This window comes from Ambystoma mexicanum, chromosome 1q, assembly GCF_040938575.1.
Source record: "Ambystoma mexicanum isolate Mex_15411 chromosome 1q, UKY_AmexF1_1, whole genome shotgun sequence".
In the NCBI taxonomy this organism is placed as follows: domain Eukaryota; kingdom Metazoa; phylum Chordata; class Amphibia; order Caudata; family Ambystomatidae; genus Ambystoma; species Ambystoma mexicanum.
In genome coordinates this window covers 869,045,618-869,071,754 of record NC_090922.1, presented here as the reverse complement: position 1 = coordinate 869,071,754, position 26,137 = coordinate 869,045,618, and positions in this window count along the sequence as shown.

Below are 26,137 nucleotides of genomic sequence, written 5' to 3'. Positions count from 1 at the left end.
TACTGGAGAGGACCATCAACCGGACCACTGACATACTCTATAATATGACTCTAGAACAGAAAGCAATAAGGTGAGTAGCACTTCAGAACCGGATGGCATTAGATGTCATCCTGGCTGAACGTGGTGGGGTATGTAAATTAGTGGGGTCCGCTTGCTGTGTTTTCGTACCAGATTCCTCCCCAACTATATTCAAGGCAATACAGAAGCTGCATGTCCTATGTTCAGAAGTGCATGTTCCCGAAGAAACTGGGATCTTAGCGCTTGGTTCTGGGACTTCTTGCGATCTTGGGGATGGAAACTACTTTCGGTCTTGCTGATCATTTTAGGGATTCTATTGTTTCTTTGTTGTTGTATGCAATGCCTTCCTGGTATGTGTTCGATGCTAGGAGGATGTTGCGCACAGGCGATGGGTACATTAGGACGCAAGGTATACGCCCCAGAGGAGAACTCCAACGAATACGTGCTGAAAGAAATCTTAGTAACTGATTTTGTGGCAATTGACATCTCTGATAGTGATTGAGAGTGTATGGACACTGAGACGTGCAGTTACTCGTAAAGTTACTAGAAGTAGTTTAGCGCTTGGCTTAGGCCAAAAGGAGGGTTTGTTAGATGGGAAATCATATTGTGCCTTCCTTATTGTATATATTGGCCTAAGCCCAGTCGCTATGCAAAGAAATCTGCATTACAAGGTTCTGACCTTAGATCAATTTAGCTGCCATTTTAGGTTCATCCGCCATTTTGATTCTCACTCCAAAGTCACCGTGTGTTCTAAAATGGTGGACAGTGTTCTTCTGTTTGTAACATGGCCGTCTTGACCTCTGCATACGAGTTAATGCCTAAACTGCCCGTAGGCCAAATGTTAGGGTCAAGTAATGAGACCTTGTCCTTCGTTGACCTGTAGATCGAGGATTACCTGTGCCAACAATACTAATCCGTCAACATATATTAAGCACAATACTGTTTAAACACTGAATGCGAACACTTGTTTAACTACATTGTATAAAATATGTACAAAGGCATAATGTTGAATGCAAAGAAACACTGTTGCTATTGTACCCTCAGGTGAACTTGGTAGCACGTTACACATCAAGCCACAGACTCAGCGGCCTCTCAGAACCGCTGAGTCTGTGGCTTTATGCACATTAGTTGGTCTCCTATGCTATGTGTTTTGCTATACTCCCCCTTCCCATCCATTTACGTTTCCTAACCTTCCTTCCGGTGTTCCTAACTTCCCACTGTAAAAGCAAAAAGAGAATATCGAGGCTCAGTACCCCAAAAGGAAATACACCAAATACAGGTTTGCAAAGATACACAGATCTTTATTCTATAACTGAACAGTTTTCAAAGGACAAAGCAACAGCATGTGAGGCGTGCTTTGCAACTATCCGTTGTAGGACTTGCAGAGTGAGTCCGCAGGAAGGAAAGGCAAGCCCCTCTGATCCACACCCGCTCTCAGCTGCTTCTCGTACTCACCGCCCCCACAATCCAACCCTGCGTCCTAAATTGCTCTTGCATTCAGCCCATGCCTGCATACATCCGTAGTCACCAGCAAGCGGCACGGGCTGGGGCGGAGCTTAAGAAGCCAACCTGGCAGCCTCTATCTCTCTCTCTCTCTCTCAAGTGTCCCATCACGTGGCCACCACCGGCCTTGATGGGAAATGTAGTTCCTCTAGAAAAAAGCCGCTCCTACTGACTGACAACGTCACAGCTTGTTGGCTCGGATATCGTGGCTCCTTCCACAGCACACAAACCCCACAACACCATTCCCAGTCCTTACAGAGAGGCAGGATGCCCAGTGAGGGTCTTAAGTGGTAGCAGTGGGTAGGCAGGGTGCCAGGCATTGTTTTCTTGTTGTGGGGTAGGAGGGCAGGAATACAGGAATGGGTCTTCAGTCATGGCAGCTCACATTTCACTCTTAGAGCGAAGCCACACACCCTAGCTCGACACCAACTTGGCTCTATTATTTAATTCGCTATCTTCCTCAACTCTTTACATTGGTCTGCAAATAAACATGCATGGGATGAGAGAAGATGTAGGCTGCTGTCATACTGAAAAGTCGTATACTAGGAAACCTGAGCTCAAATCCAAGCTTTGCTATTTCACCAAATGATGTTTGCCTGGTGAAATAATGTTACTACGATTTACTACGATTTGGTATGTGGAAGAGGTTTCCTGGTGCCAGGTCTCTAAAGAAAATCCCCAAAATAATTGAACGGTACAAAGGAAAGTAATGTCAAAAATGTCTACCATACATAAAATTGAGAACGTGTGGGTAGGGAAGAGGTTGTTATAAAGTTTACCACAACATAATATTATTAAATCTGAAACCAAACTCACATAGCATGCCATCACGACAAACGACCAAGCAAAAAATAAATCAATTGCACAATGGAAATTAAAACAATCAGGCATTCTTTCAACTGGCTTATATACAGTAACGCTACCAAATTCTTGTTAGTTTCGGCTATTAGGTGGTGCTGAAAGGCTACCTTTAAACCCAAAACTATTGTGATTAACATAAGAGCTTGGAATAGGGGCTTTGAATATAGGTTTGTAATGCTTTTCAATGCAGATGATATATGAGGCTGGATTTATATAGTTTGGCTATGTGTTCCACCCCTTTAACGCTCATTGCTAAGTGAAATCTATAGGATTTTCCTCCCATTCCCATTCATTTACCCTCCAACCACACCTCTTTTTGCATTCTTTGGCTGAATTTGTATTGTGTGGTGAATTTGTTAGACATTTTTATTAGAGGCCGCCTTATTTCAATGTTAAGAAAATGTTACACTTTATTGATGCTTTTAAAAATATTTACTACAGCTTTGAAGTTATGTTAAACATGTTATTGTCTTTTGTATTTAAAGTAAACAAGTTAATATAATAGTTACATGTTGGTCTAAAATGTCTTTCAAAATGTTCATATAGTGATTTGTGTGGTGTTGGTCTACTGTTTTTGATGTAAGCAGCACCTTATTGTCTGTGCAGTGAGTGATGTCATTATGATGTGGGTCGTTCTCCAGTCTATCTGTGTTTACTCAGGACAGCCATTTTTTTGCAGACTCCAAAGCGGCCCATTTGTGCTTGACTACCCCATGCTTCTTCTCTATAGCCAGTGCTCGCTAATATATCACGTAGCTCACCCCTGATAATCCTTAATGATTTTGGTAATTACAGCCATATTGTCATGACGCTCCAGCTCAATCTCTCTTTTCCAAAGGTCGTACTTGTTTTTTTCTGCGTTGTTTTGGAGCCGAGCCTTCGTGAACATGTCTGCTGCTGCCTTGAAATTCATGTTGGTCAATTATGAACTCTTGAAAACCACGCTCGAAGTTCACTTATGGTAACTGGAAAACAAATGTATGACCCATAAGCAACCTTTGCTTAATTTTGTCAGCACCCTGTGCTCGCTGTCCTCATGCAGCGAATCTAGAAGGCAGCACGGGATGCTAACAAAAACAAAGGTTGCTTCTGGTGGATATATTTTTTTCACGTTCGCAGCTGTGCCCGCAGGCTGGTGCTGCTTTCCAGTGCTCCCGCGCGCTTCCTGACAGTGGGTACGGGTTGCTAACAAAAAAAAAACAGCGGTCGCTTATGGCGCATACATTATATTTCTGGTTACCTTCTAAACAAGTGGCCACAAGAAAAAGGTAACTAAAAATAAAAGGGATCCGCTATAGCTGTTTTTGTACGACCATGGAGCGAGCTTGCAATCACTCCTATGAAATTTTGTGGTGAGACAACATTGAACATGTTAAGGAGCTTTACCTTCACGTGTACTGTCCCTCGCCATCTGCTTCCTTCTTGCCCTAGGTGGCAGGGACAGTTTTGTTAATTGCTTCCTTCCATCTTTGGGCTTTTGACTGTTGCGGGTAATGATGTTTTTCATTCTTCGGCACACTAGTAGAGGGTCCAGGGATTATGTGGGTTGAGTGTCGACTGAGTAATGTCGTTTTCGGTCAGTGGATATTCGAGGGTGGTTTAATGAGGGGATCAATAATTATAGAGGTGAGGTGTTGCTGCATGGGCATGAAGAGTGCAGTGCTGAGTGACGTGTGGTCAGATGTTGCAGCAGCCTGGTAGCTAATGGATGCATTTGGGATTGAGTATATTGTGAGTTATTGCTGGTTAGTAGGTGGTGAATGGATGGTTCAGTATGTGTATGGTGAGTGACTGTTCATGAGCTGTTGATGGTGATTGCAGTGATGAGTTGCTTTTGGTGACTAGTAGGGAGCATGTGTTGTGTGTGGAAGGGGTACTTAGTAAGTACATTCATGAGCATGTGGTGTGATAAGTGATTGTTGGTTAGTGGAGTGATCAGAGATTTTTGGTGAGTGGAGTGATCAATAGATGACCTGGTGTTTGAGTGAGGAGATGAGTGATGGTCGGTGAGTGAAATGGTGAGTAACTTTATAACAGTAATGTTAGTCTCTAGTGCAGCCTGTAATTGTACAAGAGATTGCATTCCTCAATTATCTCCGAACAGTGTGAGGTGGTCTCAGCATTTTATGCAGATAAAAAAAAGCGCACTTGTGAAAAAAACCTTTAAACAAAGCCAGGCCTGTCATTGGACAAATATCTTTCTTTAACTTTTGTTAACCACAACTCCCCTTAAATGCCCCTTAAGTTATTTTCGCAAGTCTTGAGACTGAATGACAATGCTGGATTATTATTTGCCTTCAGAGCTTCTGATGTGCAATGACCCTGGGCCGAGGAAGTGAGAGTGGAGTCTTCTTCCTGCTGGGGCTTATATTTCCTTCAAAATACAAAAGGACATGGATACAAATGCCCAATTTTGTCAAATGTAGATCCAATTGACGTATGAGTTTGACATTTATTGAACTGTTCTAAATAAAATAAAAGGTTCTACTTGTAATTTGAAAATATATTAATTGGTCTCTCACTTTATTTATAAGCACTATTTGTGGCGTTTTATGTGTACATGAATTAGGCATTTGCCATATATTGCTATTAGATGACCATCCACTCACACTATTTTGCATCTACTTTTATGGCATTCTCACCCCCTTCCTGTTGGGATCTTTAAGATAACTTTATTAAGCCTCACCATCAAACTTTCTGTTCGAAGTGTCTGAAAGTGTCTTGGCTCCTGTTTATGTATGAGGCATTTGCCAGGTACTGTTATCGGATGGCCATATATTCACACCATTTTGCATTTGCTTTCATGCCATTCCCTCCCGCGTTCAGTCCCTCCCTTCCCAACACACATCCTGGTGGGATCTTTGAGCCTAGCTTTCAAGCCTCACCATCAAACTTTGGGCTTGAAGTGTGCGACTGTGTTTTTTGAAAGCAGTGTAATGAAAATTACAGTGTACTGGTGTGATCAAAATGTGTTCTGTATTAGGCATTTGCCAGATATTGCTATTATACAGCCACGACTCACACCATTTTGCATCTACTTTCATGGCATTCCCACCCAAGTTCTGCTCCTCCCCACCTAAAATACATCCTGTTGGGATATCTGAGCTAGCTTTATCAAGCCTCATCATCAAACCTTGTGCTTGAAGTGCCTAAAAAGGTTTTTTCAAAGCAGTCTTCTGGGAGCTACAGTCTACTGGTGTGATAAAAATGGGTTAACCAGGAATGTCTTCAGTCACTATATTTATAGGCAGTATGTATGCCCTTCACTGAAGTCCTGTTAAAAACATGCATTGAGAAAGCAAACTGTGCTTGTGTAAATGTATTGGGCTTTGACAGGTATTGCTATTAGAGGGCCATGTGCTTACACCATTTTAAGTTTGCTTTTATGGATAGACAGTTAATATTTCTATGGCATTGGTAGGTAAGTCCCTTTTCTACACCTACACAAAAGTCCAAACTGTTGCTATTGCTAATGCTGGTTTACTATGCATGCTAGGACCCTCTGAAAATCTCTTTGGGCCCTACTGGACTTTACTGTATATATGACAGCCCTTTCGTCATCAAAAATAAATGGGCAAAACAAACATTTCAAGATTTCTCAACATCATGCATTCCAATATTTATCTATGTGTGTACTAAACGTGAAACCAACACCAAGTGTCTGGAAAACACATTACATTATGACATATAATTTTATTTAAAAAGGACAATTCTATTAAATGAATATATATTTTGAAACATATTTGAACAATTTAAGAAAATACCAAAAAGCCAAGACTATTGGCATTGCCAATTCTTGTTTCTATTTCTGTCTCTCTGCCCGCCATGTGCTCCTCGGTGTCCTGCAAGGTGATTAATTCACGCCTTTGAGGTTAAACATCCCCATCCATAGCATGCATGCTGCCACCTTTGAGGACTAACACCCATAGCATGCATGCTGCCGCCTTCGAGGTGAAACATCCACAGCATGCATGCTGCCTCCTTCGAGGTGAACTATGCATAGCATGCATGCTGCCGCCTTCGATGGCCGCCGGACGGGCTCTTGTGTAACCATTGCTCAACAGAGCCATCAGTTTTCCTTCCTTTGCACCAGAGGTCTTTTCTTAATTCTTAATTCCAGCATGTTTTCATTGTGGGTCAGTTGTTGAGGTAGATGTTGAACATCAGTAGCCTCTGCAAAAATCCCTGCTCGCCTGTCTTGAGGGTCTCTTTGCTTTTCAGATTGGGGTGGCGGCATGCATTTAATAAGATAAAAAGGGCTTTGGCAGGGAAGGGGATCTGCTGCCTGGGGAACTTTATATAAAACGTGCATCGGTTACATTGTCAATGTGTGATCACAATAGATGTTCTCCTCCCTTCTAGATCTTGCGTGTAAATCTTTCGTTTTATTGTGTACTCAGACAATCTGTTACAAACAGTACCACACATTTCAATGAGTAGCCCTGTGTTTTAATAAGGCCATCGAAGAGCGACAGTACAGTAATACAAAATCTTGATTGTTCCTTGGTTAACGTGAAAATGAATACTTTAATCAACCAATCATATTATTATTATTATTTTCATTATTATTATTATGATGCTTTAATTGCAGGGCATTATATGAGGCACACCCAAGCCAACAAGAAATGGATGGGCACAATGAGACCCCCAAACCATGGGGCCAACGCATCAACCCCAGAGAATGCAGAAAGGAACTGTGATGCTGGAAATGCATAGGAGGGACAGGGCCTCCTTATCCTTGTCCTTTACTGCTTTTTATCGTGTTTTCTGTCGTGTTTTCCGTGCAGGAGTTCATGTGAGATTCCCGTTGGTGCCGCTCTCCCCTTTGGTTTGGTGTACAGACCCATGGGATACCCTTATGGCACCCATGGGTGGGGGTACAACCCTGTGCCCCTAATGTATGTTTTTGGGCACCTGTGTGTGTGGCCCACAGAGCAGGGTATGGGCTGGTGGCAGCTCCATTCTGAATTTGACAGGTGCCCTGAGTGTCCTCCATTTTGGGATACCCAGGCCCTGCTATTGGAATCAGTTGATTCCTGATAGGAAACAAGATGGCCCATGTGGCATCTTGCTTTCCATTGCCTATAACCTTGTTTTCCCAAAGTCCTGGGAAACCCTGACTCTGTCCCTTCCCTCTGACCAGTTGTTGTGTGGAAGTTCCATATATGGTGTTGTTGTGAAGTCCAGGCCAGACTGGCTGGAGCCTTACCAGTGACTGTATGTTGTGGGTACACCCTGCGGGTGGAACCTGGGTGAATGGAGTGTGTGACGAATACGCATTCTGTGTTGTGGGTGTCTAGTATTTGGTTTTTGACACAATGACTGAGACAGCCCTGCCCGAAACTGGTATGAATGCAGTATGGAGTGTTGAATGGCTGGGTACGTGTCCTAATACACATAACTTGTTGTAAGTGTCTAGAGAGGAGTGAATAGCCTGAATGCACTATGCACCTGATTGGATGCCTGCCTGCATGAATGCCCTTCTGACCGATTGGTTGCCTGAGTGTGACACAGCAGAATGAATGGGAGATCAACTAGTATATCTGGGGGCCTCTCACTGCTAGAATTTGTGTTCAGAAGCTGAAGTCCACTACGACAAGTAACTGGAGTAACTGAAGCTTGACCTTGAAGCCCTGCTGGAAGAGAAGAATTGCTGTTGCTCTCCTTCACAATCTAAAAGCTGCAATGTCTCCAAGGACTGACCCAGAGAGGACCTGGTAAGGCGCCCTCTTACCGAGCTATGAGGCACCATCGTGCACCAGCTGATGTTTGCAAAAGCTCCCTGGTAGACAGACCTTCGACAGGCTGCCGACCCGAGATGGGGACTGCCGTGGAATCCTAAGGAGAAGCGCCCGGACTGTTGTCCGCCACTGTCGATGACCGCCAGCGCCGACCGGAGCCGCTGTGCTACCGTTTGCCTAAGAACTTTCAGATCCAAGGACGCTCTTGTCTGCATCGCTGCCGCTTTATCCCGCTGGAGAAGGCCAGACCGTCGACACGCTGAGGAGTATCCGCCGGTGGGTTTACCGCCACCCAAAGACCACAGAGACGCCGATGACTCTATGCCCTTGCTGGGCCACAGTTCTTCATACTCTTTGGTCCAGAACTATCGACACCGAGGTGCCCCACACGCCTCTTCCTTGCAGGATGTTTATGCCTCCCCGTCATTGAGCACCGTTAGGAACGAAGCTCCCACTTCACCGTCGTAGCTCACCCTGTTCTCCGTCGGATGTTCGATGACCCGTGATTCCTGCCTTAAAGGGAGGACACTCAAGAAGGCCGTTGTATTCCCCGATGGGGAACACTACAATGCCAGGTACTTTGGGGTTGCAGAACTATTGGGAAGTCTATTGTGAACAATATATGGACTGGGCTTGTATCTTTATTCTGCAGGTTGCCCAGGTGGGGAGATCTCCACACAGAGCTGTGTTTAACGGTGGTGACCAGTATTTCTGCCAATTGTTCTTATCAACTGCTTTCTCCTTTTCTCTACTGTTGGTTTCCTTTACGACTTGATTTGTGTGCCATTTAACAGTACAGTTGATGCACTTTAAAAAGAGCTAATAGTAATTGTGGTACCACGTAGAAATGTATATATTTGCCATTATAGATAACCGAGTACAAAGTGCGTTATTGTGATATTGTATATAACATTGAATATTAATTATATAAAGACTGTGTTTTAACCGATATAGTGTGCGGACATTCCTCTGTGGGTGCTTGGGGACTACACTGTACTTAAGAACCATCCCGCATCACCTCCTGAGAACTAGGCCTTGATTGCTCGACCACGCACCAATAATAGAGAATCTTGGCTGGGGTCCTCTCTGCCTCTCCTCTACCATATAGAGAGCAGAAGTAAAGACCCCCCCTCCAGTCTTTACACTGGTGGCAGCGGTGAGATGCCTATGGTTTTAAGAATCAGTGTATAACTGTGCCACTTACAAGGATATCTGCATTTTATTAAATTGAGGTTTAGTTGTGCACAAGATAACTGCATTACAAGCAATGGAATATATTACGAATGGTACATTGACTCGGATGAGCTTAGAGGCTCTCCTGAGTGCTTTTGAAGCCAGGGAGTTATACTTTGTGGATAAGTCTAGGGCTGCACTGATAGCTGCCCTGGTTGACTACCAGGCTGATTGTGAAACTCTTGAAGGGGGGAATGCAAACAATGAGGACTCTAACCAAACGGTTGTCACCAAATCTGAATCTGGGAATGCCACCATTCCTGCTGCCTCTGTTCCGAACCCCAGCAATTCCTTGGAGCTTGAGTTAATAAGGATGAAATTGGCCTTTAAATATCGCAAGTTGGAAATAGATGCTGAGCTTAAGAAAGAGGAGTTGGCACAGCAAAGTGGAACTCAAGAATAGGGATCTTGAACTCAAAGGACACTGAATGTCAGCGAATCTAGTTAGAGAAAGCTTGAGTGGAGACTTCAGCTTAACCAGTTCAGAGTGTCAGTTCCCCAGCAACCAAGTTTTTGAAAGATTTGGTTGGTGTGTATGCGGAGGGTTCTGATATCTTCCAATGGATTGAAGCGTTTGAGATGTCTTGTGCAATTCATGATGTTCATAAGAGAGATTGGGCTAAGTGTTTGTTTACGCAGAGTGCCTCAGACTGGATATGACTGTATTCTGAAACTGAGTGTGGAAGAAAGGGGTCAGTATGAGTGCATGAAGTCTGCTTTGATTGCCAAGTTTGGCAAGACACCTACCCAATACCTCAAAAGGTTCAGGGAATTTAAGAAAAGAGAGAATGTGTTTTGTATTGACTGGGTGAGTGCTGTGCACATAAACATGATGGGGGTGGATTGATGGTTACAAAGTGAAAACGTTTGTTGAATTGTCCCACCTTTTGTTTTTTGAGCATTTTTTGGAAGCCAGTTCACCAGAGCTGCACCAGAATGTTGCTGACCAGAACATTTTGGACCCCTTTAAACTAGCTAGGTTGGCTGACAAGTGGGTCTCTCATCGGGTGTCCCCTAAGGACTCCAGTGGGAAGGACAATGACAAAGAAAAGGGGGCCTCTCAGAAAGCTGAGGAGTCCCAAAAGCAGTCACAGTCAGGTAAATCAAAACATTCCTCTCTGAAGACCCAGAAACCTAGTGGTGATAAGTCTGTTGTAGGTGGGAGTAAGAGTAGTGGTCCGCCTGCTGCAAAGCAGGGTCCCAGTGGTTCCAGTACCATACCCCACACTCCCAGCACTTTTTGGGATTGTGGGGCTCTGGATCACCGAAGGGGTGACCCCAAGTGTAATGGTAAGGCACTTGGAGTCCAGGCTGTCAGCCTGACCTACCCCTGAGGCGGAGGCCACTGTCCTCCCCTCCTCTACTGGGATCATCTTTGGGGCTCACGTAGAGATTTCCTTAGTGTCCCTTGGGGCCTGGGACCAGTACGCAGAAGTACTGGCGACTATCCCACAGAACACTCGTAGTTTTTGAGAAGTGTCCTCCTGAATGGCCAGCCTTCTACTTGTTGGAGAGACACTGGGGCAAGCATAACAGTGGTGGACAGGACCCTGCTCAAGCCAGAGGACTATGTAGTTGCTCCTCTGAGAACCACCAGGTTAGCTGGTGGGCCTCCCAAATTATCGCCTGTAGCCTTAGTCAACATTACGACTGGAGACAAGACAGCAAAGCTTCCGGTCCTGGTTCAGGACAACGTGCCTGCGAACATTTTTGTTGGGAAACGATTTGGTTAAGTTGGGGATGATCACGAATGGTCTACCCATGGCTGCTGTGGCGGTCACCCGATCGCAGGTCACACAGGGTCCGGCTGCAAACCCGGTATCCTTGCTGATGGGGAAACCCAAGGCACGAAGGAAACAGAAGAGTAAGAAGGCCACCTGTGTGGAGGGAGCGCCTGCTCTTCCTGCTGTTCTGAGAGCACCCATTGGGATCCAGGCTCCGGACGGGCTGGATCCAGTGGTGAATCCCGTCTCAATTCCTGTGGTAGAAGAGCCAGAATACTTTCCTGTGGGAGAGGCTCTCAACCCAGAGGATCATCCTGACCTTCAATGCTTGTTAGCTGAAGGGGGACCCTCCCGGCGGACTTCTGTAAGGGACAGAGAGAGTGCCACTCTCTCCAGGGTCTGAGGAAACACGCCCTGTCCCAGGTACAAGGAGAAGTGCCTAGGACATTCCAAATCTATTGGGAGGGTGAGCTCCTTGTTAGTGAGCCCACTAAGCCTGAACCTGGTGCCCTCAAGAGGTTGGTGGTACCCCAGGTTTACAGGCCCTTTCTGCTGCAGTTAGCGCATGAGGTGCCCTTGCTGGTCACCTTGGGACCAAGAAGACTAAGCAGAGGCTCTGTGCCCATTTCTACTGGCCACGGATGGGAGTAGAGGTGGAGTCCCACTGCAGTACCTGCCCAACTTGTCAGTTGTCTGGCAAGAATGGAGGCAGTGTCATTGCCCCACTGCAACCATTGCCAGTGGTTGGCACACCATTTGAGAGGGTGGGCATCGACATTGTCGGTCCCCTTGACCCTCCCACTTCAGGTGGACATCAGTTCATCCTGGTCTTGGTAGATCATGCCACCAGGTACCCTGAGGCTATACCCCTTCGGACTGTAACTGCCAAGGTGGTTGCCAGGGCTCTCCTGGGCATTTTTACCTGTGTTGGATTCCCTAAGGAGGTTGTCTCCGACAGAGGATCAAACTTCATGTCTAGTTACACGAAAACCATGTGGAAAGAGTGTGGGGTAACCTACAAGTTCTCCACCTCTTACCACCCCCAGAACAATGGTCTGGTTGAGAGATTTAATAAAACTCTCAAGGGCATGCTAGGCGCTTTGGAGGAGCCCCTAACGAGGAAATGGGATCTCCTCCTGGCATGCCTGCTGTTTGCTTACAGAGAGGTATCTCAAGAGGGTGTTGGTTTCAGCCCCTTTGAGTTACTCTTTGGACATCCCGTGAGGGGGCCCCTTGCCTTAATCAGAGAAGGTTTGGAGGCCACTGTGATGCTGGAAATGCATCAGAGGGACAGGGCCTCCATATCCTTGTCCTTTACTGCTTTTTATCGTGTGTTCTGTCGTGTTTTCCGCGCAGGAGTTCCGTGGGACTCCTGACGGTGCAGCTCTCTCTCTTATGGTTTGGTGAACAGACCCATGGGATACCCTTATGGCACCCATGGGTAGGGGTGCAACCCTGCGCCCCTAGTGTATGTTTTTGGGTACCTGTGGGTGACCCACAGAGCAGGGTACGGGCTGGTGGCAGCTCTGTGCTGAAATGACTGGTGCCCTGAGTGTCCTCCATTTTGGGATGCCCAGGCCCTGTCATTGGAATCGGTAGATTCCGGTTGGAGACAAAATGGCCCCCATGGCATCTTGCCTTCCATCACCTGTTACCTTGATCTTCCCGAAGTCCCGGGAAGCCCTGCCTCTGTCCCTTCCACCTGACTGGCTGTTGGGTGGAAGTTCCATATATGGTAGTGTGGGGAAGTGCCGACCAGACTGGCTGGAGCCTTCTCAATGACCGTATGTTGTGGGTATGCCCGTGGGTGGTACCTGGGTGAATGGAGTGTGTGACGAATATACATTCTATTGTTATTTTGCATTTATATAGCGCCTTATATACCATTGGTATGGTCTGAAGGCGCTGGTAGGTTGAATGCCCTTGGGAACCAAAGTTCAGATCAGTAGAGAGAGTAGGGAGAGTCAAAAAGGTGCGTGTGGGCACCGGGTATGTGTGCAGCTTGTGTTGTGGCTGTCTAGTATCTGGTGGATGACACAATGGTTGAGACAGCCCTGCCCGAAACTGGTATGAATGCAGCTTGGAGTGTTGAATGGCTTGGTACTTGTCCCAATACACATAACTTGTTGTGAGTGTCTGGAGAGAAGTGAATGGCCTGAATGCTCCGTGTGCCTCATTGGCTGCCTGCATGAATGACCGTAGTCGAGATTGGATGCTTGAGCGTGACCCAGCGGAATGAATGGGAGATCAACAGTATATCTGGGGACCTCTCACTGCTAAGAAATCTTGTTCAGAAGCTGAAGTCCACTACAACGAGTAACTGGAGTAACTGAAGCTTGATCTTGAAACCCTGCTGGACAAGAAGAATTGCTGTTGCTCTCCTTTGCAATCTGAAAGCTGTTGTGCTTCAAGAACTAACCCAGAGAGGACCTGGTAAGGCGCCCTCTTCTCGAGCTACGAGGGACCATCGTGCACAGTAGATCTTTGCCTAAACTCCCTGGTAGACAGACCTTCGACAGGCTGCTGACCCGATACGGGGATTGCTGTGGAACTCCAAGGAGAAGCGCCCGGACTGTTGTCCGCCACTGTCAATGACCGCTGTCGCCGACTGGAGCCGCCGTGCTCCCGTTGTTTAAGAACTTCATTGATCCAAGGACGCTCTCATCCGCATTGTGGCTGCTGTATCCTGCTGGAGAAGGCCTGACCATCGACGCACCGAGGAGTATCCACCGGTGGGTTTCCCGCCACCCAAAGACCACAGAGACGCCTACGACTCGACACCCTTGCTGGGCCACAGTTCTTCAACTGTTTGCGGTCCAGAACTATCGACACGAGGTGCCCCGCACGCCTCTTCCTGGCAAGACATTTACGCTTCCCCGTCAATGAACACCGCTAGGAACGACACGGCCACTTCACCGTTGTAGCTCGACCTGTTCTCTGTCGGACGTTCGATGACCCGTGACTCCTGCCTGAAAGGGAGGACACTCAAGAAGGGCCGTTGATTCCCCAACGCGGAATGCTACAACGCCAAGGTACTTTGGGGTTGCAGAACTATTGGAAAGTCTAGTGGGAACAATATATGGACTGGGCTTGTATCTTTCTTCTACAGGTTGCCCAGGTGGGGGGATCTCCACACAGAACTGTGTCTAGGTATCGGGGCCAGTATTCTGCCAGTTGTTCAACCAGCTTGCTTTCCATCCTCTCGCTACTGCTGGTTTCCTCTTTATTCCGATCTGTGTGTCATTCTGACCGTATGCACTTTAAGGAGATCTAATAACGTTAGTGGTACCACTTTAGAAACTGTATATATTTACCATTGCTGATTTTCGGAGTACAAAGTGAGTTATCGTGATATTGTATATACCTTTGAACATTAATTATATAAAGACTGTGTTGTAACCAATACAGTGTGTGGACATTCCTTTGTGGGTGCTTGGGGACTACACTGTACTTAAGAACCAGCTCGCATCACCTCCCGAGAAGCTAGGCCTTGATTGCTCGACCACAACTACCAATAATAGAGAATCCTGGCAGGGGTCTTTGTGCCTCCCCTCTACCATATAGAGAAAGGAAGTGCAGGCCCCCTCCGGTCTTTACAGCCACCCCTCCAGGCCCCGCCAAGCAAGTGTGGGACTATGTGTTAGGCATCAGATGGAGGATGACACAGATGATGGGTCAGGCAACAGCGAATCTCAAGGCCAGCTAGGAATTGAAAAAGTACTGGCATGACCTTAAAGCATCGCAAGTGGACTTGACTCCGGGACAGGAGATCCTCGTGATGGAGCCTACCAAGCCTCGACGTTGGCAGATAAATGGACTGGACCCTTCAGGATAATCTCCAAGATGGGCGAGGTCAATTATCTGGTTGACATGGGAGCCTCTGGGGTAGCCCTGAGGTATTTCATGTTAACAGGCTCAAGCCTTTCCACAGGCGAGCAGAGGTCTCATGTCTCTTGCTAGCTTCAGAGCAAGAAGAGGATGAGGGTGAGCCCCTTCCTGATTTGCTGCATAGCAACCCTGAGGATGGCTCAGTGGAGGGAGTACATCTCTCTCCCGATCTGACGACAGAGCAGCAGAAGGCCTGCAGGGGTTTGCTCCGGCAGTATGCCTCTCTGTTTTCACTGATGCCAGGCTTTACACCGTGGTGTTGGCACGAGATTGACACTGGTGACAGTGTGCCTGTCAAAAGCAGGTGACACCGTATGTCAGATACCGTTAAGAACCACATCCAGGGTGAGGTCGCCAAGATGTTGTATCTGGGTGTTATTGAACCCTCAACCAGTCCCTGGTCCAGTCCAGTGGTCCTTGTCCCCAAGGCAAGTTCCCAGGCAGCTACCAAGGATTGGAGGTTCTGTGTGGACAACTGAGGAGTCCATGCCGTCACCAAAACTGACGCGCACCCATTGCCCTGGGCAGATGAGCTCGTGGACACCATAGGTGCTGCCAAATTTGTGAGCACCTTTGACCTTACCTCAGGCTATTGGCAAATAGCTCTGACGGACCATGCCAAGGAAAAGACGGTGTTCTCAACACCTGAGGGACTCTACCAGGTTAGGGTCATGCCTTTTGGGTTGAAGAATGCCCCTGCCACCTTCCAGAGATTGGTCAACCATGTGCTCAGTGGGTTGGAAGCCTTTTGTGTGGCTTACTTAGACGACATTGCCGTCTACAGTTCCACCTAGGAAGAGCATTTGACACATCTGGATAAGGTGTTGCAGGCCTTGAAAAGGGCTAACCTCACTATCAAGGCCACCAAGTGCCAGATAGCTCAGGGGAAAGACACGTATCTTGGTCATGAGGTAGGAGGGGGTAAAATCCAACCTATCCCCAGTAAAGTACAGGATGTACATGACTGGGAGACACCCACAACTCAAACCCAGGTGAGAGCCTTTTTGGGCCTCACTGGGTATTATCGCAATTTCATGGAGGACTATGGAACCATAGCTGCACCCCTGACAGCTCTGACTTCACCCATACAGCCTAGGAAGGTTAATTGGACTGAAGACTGTCAGAGGGCCTTTGATGGCTTGAAAGAAAGTCTGTGTAGGGCACCTGTGTTGCGTGCGCCTGATTACAGCAAGCCCTTTATCGTTCAAACTGATGCCTGTGACACTGGAATTGGAGCTGTCATGTCCCAGTTAGATGACAAAGGAAGAGAACATCCGATCATATTCATCAGTAGACAACTGAAGGGTAGAGAGCTTAGGTGGGCTACTGTTGAAAAGGAATGTTTTAGCATAGTTGGGAGCCTTAGGCGTTTTAGGCCCTACCTTACAGGGTCTACCTTCAAGATCCAAACAGATCATAAGCCCCTGAAGTGGCTTATGCAGATGAAGGGTGAAAACCCAAAACTGTTCAGGTGGTCCATTACCCTGCAAGGGCTAGACTTTACCATACAGCATAGACCAGGGAAGAGTCACAATAGTGCAGATGGCCTTTCCAGAAGGTATGTTGACCGTCTGGATGAGGGTGTCTATCTCGTGGGAGATTAGGCACCCTAACCTCAGTCTGGGGGGGGGGGCGACTGTGATGGTGGAAATGCATCAGAGAGACAGGGGGCCTCATTCCGACCCTGGCGTTAACCAAGGCGCTATTAGCGCCTTGGTTGACGCCGTTATTTTTCCGACTCCGCCATGGTGAATGGCGGAATTACCGCCCCATTCCAAGGTTGGCGGGGTTGGTAATTCCCCATTCACCAAGGGCCCTTCCCCATTCCCTTTTTTGTCCCATAGGGCTCAATGGAAATGGGGAAGGCGCTAATTACGGCACCGTAAATTATGGTGCCGTAATTAGCTCCTAGGTCCCTTTGCGGGTTGGTTTTTTAACGCCTGCAAAAAGCAGGCATTAAGTACCAACCCGCAAAGGGAACTCGGAATAGGGCGGTAAGGGTTTAACGGCACCGGTCTCGTTAACGGTGACCGTTAACCCTTACCGCCCTACTCGGAATGACCCCCAGGGCCTCCATATCCTTGTCCTTTACTGCTTTTTATCATGTGTTCTGTTGTGTTTTCCGAGCAAGAGTTCATGTGGGACTCCTGGCGGTGCAGCTCTCTCTTTTGGTTTGGTATTCAAACCCATGGGATACCCTTATGGCACCCATGGGTGGGGGTACAACCCTGTGCCCCTAGTGTATGTTTTTGAGCACCTGTGTGTGGCCCACAGAGCAGGGTATGGGCTGGTGGCAGCTCCATGCTGAATTTGACAGGTGCCCTGAATATCCTCCATTTTGGGATACCCAGGCCCTGCCTTTGGAATCAGTTGATTCCTGATAGGAAACAAGATGTCCCCTGTGGCCTCTTGCTTTCTATTGCCTATTACCTTGTTTTCCCAAAGTCCTGGGAAACCCTGACTCTGTCCCTTCCCCCTGACCGGCTGTTGTGTGGAAGTTCCATATATGGTGTTGTTGTGAAGTCCAGGCCAGATTGGCTGGAGCCTTCCCAGTGACTGTATGTTGGGGGTACACCCTGCGGGTGGGAACTGGGTGAATGGAGTGTGTGACGAATATGCATTCTGTGTTGTGGGTGTGTAGTATCTGGTGTTTGACACAATGACTGAGACAGCCCTGCCCGAAACTGGTATGAATGCAGTGTGGAGTGTTGAATGGCTAGGTACTTGTACCAATACACATAACTTGTTGTGAGTGTCTGGAGAGGAGTGAATGGCCTGAATGCACTATGCACCTGATTGGATGCCTGCCTGCATGAATGCCCTTCTGACCGATTTGTTGCCTGAGTATGACCCAGCAGAATCAATGGGAGAACAACTAGTATATCTGGGGGCCTCTCACTGCTTGAATTCGTGTTTAAAAGCTGAAGTCCGCTACAACGAGTAACTGGAGTAACTGAAGCTTGACCTTGAAGCCCTGCTGGAAGAGAAGAATTGCTGTTGCTCTCCTTCACAATCGGAAAGCTGCTGTGTCTCCAAGGACTGACCCATAGAGGACCCGGTAAGGCGCCCTCTTCCCGAGTTACAAGGGAACATCGTGCACCAACTGATCTTTGTCAAAGCGCTCTGGAAGATAGACCTTCGACAGGCTGCCGACCCCAGACGGGGACTGCCACGGAATCCCAAGGAGAAGCGCCCAGACTGTTGTCCGCCACTGTCGATGGCCACCGTCACCGACCGGAGCCGCTGTGCTCCAATTTGAACTTTCAAATCCAAGGACGCTCTCGTCTGCATCGCCGCCGCTTTATCCCGCTGGAGAAGGCCAGACCGTCGATGCACCGAGAAGTATCCGCCGGTGGGTTTCCCGCCACCCAAAGACCACAGAGACGCCGACGAGTCGACGCCCTTGCTGGGCCACAGTTCTTCATACTCTTTGCAGCCCAGAACTATCGACTCATACACCATGAACAACAATGTGCTTGGGAACTACTTTATTGTATTGTCAGCCAACATGGAGGCATCCACATAGCTTGGTTCATAAGAACCAGGCTATGCGGTCTAGTGTTTTGGGTGTGGCAGGCCTGGAACTACTTTCCCTGGTACTACTTTACCTGGGCTATATAAACCACACCCTGACTGCAGAACATGCTTCGTGTTACTTTGCAGCTTGCAACATGACGCTCACCGTGTCCAGTTATTCCCTCGAACCTTGGAGAAGCAGAACCTGCAGGGAGACAAAAGGATCATTAGCAGCAGCATCTTACCTGCAGTCTTCATCTTAAAACACTCGCAGCTACTGAGAACAGCTTCCTCGAATCTGCACGCCTCCTGGACAGAACGACGTGAAAGAGGAAGATAGAGACAACATTAAAGAAATCTGTAGAGACATTTACAAATTACGAACTGCTCAAAAGGCTTACCTGGCTGGTCGCCTCTCGGCTGACTCCACTCGCGCTGAAGAACACCACGACCTACAAGGAAGGAAAATACAGGTTAGCAAAGGAAAGACTTTGCAGCGCTGCGCATAGCGCTTACTTACTGCATCATAACCCTCTTAATGCGCCATCATTTACCAGTGGGGCTCAACCAAGCCAGTTTGCGGCGCTGAAGCTCTGCATACCTAAGGGAGAAAAAAGAGACATTTTAAACAAAGAAAGGCATGCAGGATAGCAACAAAACTAAACAACAGCAATAAGACCTACCTGACAAATATCAAACAGGCCGGCGTCAGTGAAGTAACTGGACCGCACTCGCCCATGAAAGACAACGCGCCCCTGCAAAGAAGGCAGGATGGAGAGCACGCCTAATTCTACCACAAGGTGAGGAGAGGGTGCCAGAGGGACTGAAAGCATACGGGGGTGGAGGGAGGATACTTACCCCAGTCAGTCAGTCTTGAACACAGTCCTCCTGTATTTTCAGGCAGAACCTTCCCCGCAGACCACATCAGGGCAAAGCTGAGAAGCATACTATCGAGTAACCCAACTGAGTGGCGTCCCTGTGGATACCAGGTGAGCGTAACAGTACTTTGGGTTTGCAGAACTATTGGGAAGTCTATTGCTAACAATATATGGACTGGGCTTGTATCTCTATTCTACATGTTGCCCAGGTGGGGGGGATCTCCACACAGATCTGTGTTTAACGGTAGTGACCAGTATTTCTGCCAATTGTTCTTATCAACTGCTTTCTCCTCTTCTCTACTGTTGGTTTCCTTTACGACTTGATTTGTGTGCCATTTAACCATACAGTTGATGCACATTAAAGAGAGCTAATAGCAATTGTGGTACCACGTAGAATTGTATATATTTGCCATTATAGATAACCGAGTACAAAGTGCGTTATCATGATATTGTATATAACCTTGAATATTAATTATGTAAAGACTGTGTTTTAACCGATACAGTGTTCAGACATTCCTCTGCGGGTGCTTGGGGACTACACTGTACTTAAGAACCAGCCGCATCACCTCCTGAGAAGGTAGGCCTTGATTGCTCTACCACGCACCAATAATAGAGAATCTTGGCTGGTGTCCTCTGTGCCTCTCCTCTACCATATAGAGAGCAGAAGTACAGACCCCCCCTTCAGTCTTTACAGGAACCAACAAAAAGGCAGAAGCCCCCGCACCCTACAACTGCAGGCCAATCCATGGACCACCACCAAGGAACCAGGACCGAATGACAAGGCAGCTGGAACCACCAAACAAACCACTCAGCAAACCATGGCCAGAAACACCGAAAGCCATCCAGAAGCCAGGGAAGCTAGAAAGAACAGACCTATGGTAAACCAAGGAACATGCGACAGCAGAGAAGGCAAACCTGCGGAAGACAAGCAACCAGGAGAGCGTGCACCCAAAAGAAAAACAACGCAGACAAAGGAGCAAAAGAACCAACAGCAGAAGCGCAAACCAATGAGCAGACCCAAGGAGGAACACCCACCCGAGGAAGCTGGGAGTAAACCAAACGCCCCATCCAACCCCAGCACGTGCAGGGGAACCCCCAACCCCCCAGGTGCACGCAAAGGGCCACCCTCAGGGCTGCAGACAGGAGAGGAGGCGCCCAGCAGCACCAGAAGGGAACCACCAATACCGGAACCGGGAACCTAGGAAGAGACGGGACAGCTAGGAGGACCACCCATAAGGCCCAACCACTACAGACCACGGAGAAGCACCAAGGCAACGACAGACAGATCCAGGAAACAATGCCAGAGGAAGGGCCATGAGAAAACCACCCAGGCAACTCACCCCTAGCCGCACCCCACACGCAAAATGGCATGAACCACCAGAAGACAAAGCACCCATACCAGGGAACCAACACCAGCCTGGAGCACAGAGCTCCAAGACCCCCTAGGTGCATGAACAGATGAGACACCCAACGGGGAACCCGACAGACCCATAAAAGACTGGAATGGCCAAGTCAGCCCGCACCACCTGACACCTGGGCATGGGGAAGCCGGAAAGGCGACACCACAGGAAAAGCACCCAGGACTCCCTTGTAGATCAATCCAGAAGAAGGGCAGAATCACAGGGCCGATGAAGTACACCACAACACAAATCAACATCCAAGCTGAAAAAGGAGGCCAAGCGACAAGGCACCAACCAACGGACCCAAAGGGAGACAAATGCCTTTACCCGCCGGACAGACAGCAGAGGAGACCATAAGCCCCACCAACCTCCTTCACTGACGGGAAACCAAGGGAGCATCCAGAAACCCGTGGCTGCGAGAGACAGACACCCACGCAAAAACCCAGCTCCATAGGAGACCCAACCAAACCCATGGCAGCATGAGGGAAGCAGGACCTATTCAAGAGAAAAACTAGCAATTGCTTAAACTAGTTATAGAGGATCACACTCGAAATTATACATATAAAACAAAGTTTAATAGAAGAAACATGTTAAAAAACATAAATAAAAAAGGGCAGTAAACTTATTACCCGAAAAGAAAACAAATGTACATGTGTCTTGGCATTGGCAGAAAAAAAAAAAACACAGATGATTTCACATAGAAGGAATTGATTTATGTGCAGTACTAGATACGCAACACATTTTCACTGTGGACAGTGTTTTATATGTATAGCCATGGGAAAAGCAGCCCACCCAACAGACCAGAAAGTCCTGACAGAATCCTGAGGGGGACGCACAGCCAGCCCCCCAAATCCCACAGAGAGGGACTAGGAGCCACCACACACAGCAGTCAACAGAAAGGAGGGGAGGGCCAAACCACCCCGCCATGTCCAAGAGACAGGCGAAATAAGAAGCCGGAGGCAAGCCCCAGGGCCACAGAAGGCACCAACGGGACAGAGAAACCCCTGAGCAGGCCAGGGCACCACAGGCTGAGTGTACCACCGGCCCCAGAAGGGCAATCAGTGGAGACACGCCCCAAGCAGGCCCCGAAAACAGAGAGGAGAGGAGAGGAGAGGAGAGGAGAGGAGAGGAGAGGAGAGGAGGCCCCCACCTCCAGCTGAGGACATGCTGGGAGAGAAAAGACTGGCTAATGAAAGGGCCAACAGAAGCCATGCCGCCCGTAAGGCACCCCACAGGCCCAAAACTGGCAGGCACCCGCCTGCATTCACAGGACCAGTAGGGCAGGGGGACACACCCCCGGAGCCCCACAACACTGGAAATAAAACTAAATGATGGCAGACAACCACTGGAAAATGAGTGGGACAAAGCATCACACAATTTCCTATGCACACTGCATGATACACACATAGACCTGCGTACACTGAGTGGACACAGCCCACAGGCACAGACCACCAACACATGTAGATGGAATGTAACACCCAGGGGAAGAGGAAATAATACAAAAGGAGGAGAGCAAAACCTTAGAAAGTCTCCATAGATCGGCCCAACCTTAGTAGGCCATGTAGGCAGCAGCCAAGCAGACTGATGACAGGTAAGAGGGCCCACCACAGGCCAGACTGCAAGGCCAACAAAAGACAGGAACACCCCAACACCGTTGATATGCATCTGAGTCAACCCAAAGCCAGCACCCTCCACCTAGGATCAAAGGCAGTGAAACGTGATGTCTGGAACAGGTCTATACAGTAGGGAGACCCCGCAGGGGGGCCCTATCCAGAGGGAAGCAGTATGCGAATCGACAGAGATAGAAAGCCAACCCTCTCCACAACTCCAAGGGAGACCAGCCTCTTCTTCCATCAGGAACCACAGAGAGCCCAATCAACCAGAGAGACCCCATATCCACAATAGACAGGAAGATGGGTGGGACTCAGTTGTACATGTTTCCACCGCACCACCACTCCCGCAGCAAAGCACACTGGTAATGACCTCATACATACAGGAGATTGTCGGTGGGGACCCAGGATCGTTTCATGAAGGCAGGCGCAGCCTACACTAATAACCGGGGCCAATTGACCACAAATGAGGGACAAGCCCCTCCTTAGACAGAGCAGCCAAAGACCTCACAAGGAGCAACAAAAAGAATACATTCAAATCCCAGTCGAAGGCACAGCCTCCCCTACAGCTACCGGAAGGCAGGGTCGGACTGGGCCATAAAATTGTCTTGCACTAATGAGAAATTGGCACACAGTTGCAAATGGCTATTCATGCTGTTTGTGACACTGTGTGAATAGTACCCAGGGGATGGGGGGACATTTGAGAAAATGCAATGCGAAGGTGTGCATTTTAAAGAATAGAGAGTCATCAACACTGGTCAAAATTACCAGCCACAAAGTCAAGTAACACAACAAAACTTGCACACATTGGCCAAAAATGTGGCCAACTTTAACCACAACAACTAGCCAACACCAACATATTGTGTTTTATGTCTGGCCACGGGCCAATAGCCCTATATGCTAGTCCGAGCCTGAAGGAAGGCCAGTATCACCAAGAGGGGAGCAAGATCCTTCCCCAAACATCCCCCAGGGGCACACTGGCCCGAGCGGCAATCGGAACCACAGACCAGGTAGCTCGGAGACACTTCCAATGGAGCCACTGGGATCCCCCATCCCCTGCATACAACAAGGCCATTTCCACACAGAAGCGGCCGCCAACAGGCCATAAAGGAGCCCTGCTCCCCATGCCCGATCCCAAAGAGGAAACGGGGAGGGCACACCAACCCTTTCCCTGCCAGGAAAACCACAGCAAAGCAGGCATCAAAAGGCCGTACGGGGCCCCTCCTCCCAATGTCTGACCACCAGACACAGAAAAGGCTCAGGGATGGCACACTTAAACCCCACCCTGCCAGGAGCAAGCCCCATAGAAGCGGCCGCCAACATCCAAGAAAGAAAAAAAAAAGAAAAAAATGTTCCTGTGTCGGAGGTGGAGCCTATAGGTGAGTACTGGGACGAGGAAGAGGGGCGTGGAGGCAGACAAAATGTCTTTTCGAAATACATACTTCCCAATATTCTGTGACCAAAAAGATGTAGGATTTTTCAAGTTTCAAAACTGATACTTAACATAACAATGACACCACAGGAAATTACAAAACATACATTGTTGGCACCACTGGAGCATTCTAAAAAGCACAACCCGTCAAAGAGCACAACCTGGAAAAATGCTCAAATGTTTAAAATGTATAATTGTGAATGGTAAGTTCACACCAAAGTCAATTACCTAACTTCACAGAAAATAATCACACAGAGCGGATAGGCAACGTTTGCCAATGCTCTGTAGCTATATGTATTCCTGCATTGCAGGTTGAACACTGAACTACATGGAGACTGATACACTCCTCAGTCTGCTAGGCAGATGCTGTGTGATGGTGGTACGCTCTGCCACTTTCCTTCACTGGTGGTTCACCTAAGGTCTGTCCCAGTGAGTGTGCAGGTCAGAGTCATATAGCTGTCAGGTCAGTGGATTGATCTGAGCCCATCACTCAAATTTATCACTTACCAGCCCACAGCGCAAACAGATTAATTGCCTTAGAGTCACATAAATTAGCTGCCAATGTAAAAAGCAGTAGGATCTGTCACCCAAATTTGTAGGCCGTAGGACTGTCTAAAAGGCAGTAGCCTACTGCCTAAATCAGTAGCAAGTATGGAAATAGTGTGGTCTCTTTTAATGACTGTTAATCCATTTTGGGCGGTTCAATGTTATAGAGCACGAGCTCGATGCTTCTTGTGCACAATATTTTAAAAATTTCGTTATCACAGTTAAATATTTTGTGTTCCTCATTTACAAATGCAGACTGTGGTCGCTGCAAGGAAAGTACAATAAACTAATGCTGCCTAAAGGTTGTGTCTGCTTTTTGCAGGCATATTTGTCTTTTGGAAGAGACGCTTATCTCACAAAATGTCATCCCTGCGGCTTTCAGTGATGGCGGAGACAAGACAGACCTCTGGCAGGCCCAGATGTGCCCTGTAGACCAGGAGCGCGGCTCGGTCAAAGGCAAGTCTTCCATTACATAATGGCGGCAGCTTCGGCTTTTAACGGTGGCCCTCAGGCTTTCTTGTGTGACGTGATGTTGTTAGTGGAGAGATAACAGCAGGGCGCGGATGGATATCAGGCTGTTCTCGCGCTTCTCAGAAAACCATCCAGTGGTTGAAAATTAAGGGCAAATTAGGCAGTGACACAGTTCTTAATTCAAGACACTGATGACGCGCCCTTAGTTTTATTCGCTTCTCAAGCATGACACACACGCTCTATTAAAATACACGGAGAACGATGCTGTGTCGTGTATTGGTCCAGGGCCGCCCCTGGAAAAAAATGTTTGTTAGTAAAAGAGGGTAATATCTTGCATAATGATTGGTTTATGTTTTGGTTAGATGTGCTATGTAGGTCACATGAACATATGTACAAAATTCAACTTGGTAGAGGGGTCACGGGGTATTGGATGGGATGTCATCAATTTGGACAATGCTAAAATCAAGCTTTCTGACCTCTGCTACACTCGTGCCCCACTATCCTGTGAGGAGTCCCACTGACGCCCACTATTTCCCGAGGCATTCCGGACCTCTTTGGCAGTGATGCAAATATTGTGTATAGCCCCGTGACGAAGAGTAACACCAGGATAATGATAAAACACCACTTATACCCCGATCAGTGCTGGCCGTCATCACACAGGCTTCGACTGTTGCCGGGGGCAGCCAGACTTATGAACGTGGCAGTGAGGATAAGGATTGACAGTGGCCTGGGGGCACCCTGGGGACACCCAGGAGGCACACACGGATCTGTGTTCACGCAGATCAGTGGGGTGACTGCAGTACGTGGTCACACAGCATCAACCGAATAAGACACGAAGACAGAAGTGCAAGGCATGGAATCTGCCGCGGCATGTGCCGGTCGAGGCTCCTTTTATTGGGAGTAGGGCAGGACGGGCTGGGCAGCCACCCGGGGCTGCATGCGCCCCCAGGGCACCATAACCCCCGCCACACCAGCCCAGGGGAGTCTTTCAAGGGCTCCCTCGAGCTGGTGTAGTGGGAGAAGGCACAGCAGACGCCCTTTTGTTATTAAATGCGCCCGCTGACCCTATTCACATGAATTCATCCTCGCTCCGACGTGGGAGCGAGGCGGTTTACATTGGAATAGGGCGCTCATGCATTATCATTCCAATGAATAGGGCGCCAGAGCGAGGAGGTAAAAAAAATGTGGTGCATCCTGCCCCCCACCCCCTGTTGTCCAGGGGCGTGCGGGGAGGGGGCGCGCCAATTCGCACAGGGCAGGGTGGGAGCGAGGCGGTTTGCATTGGAATAGGGCGCCAGAGCGAGGAGGTAAAAAGA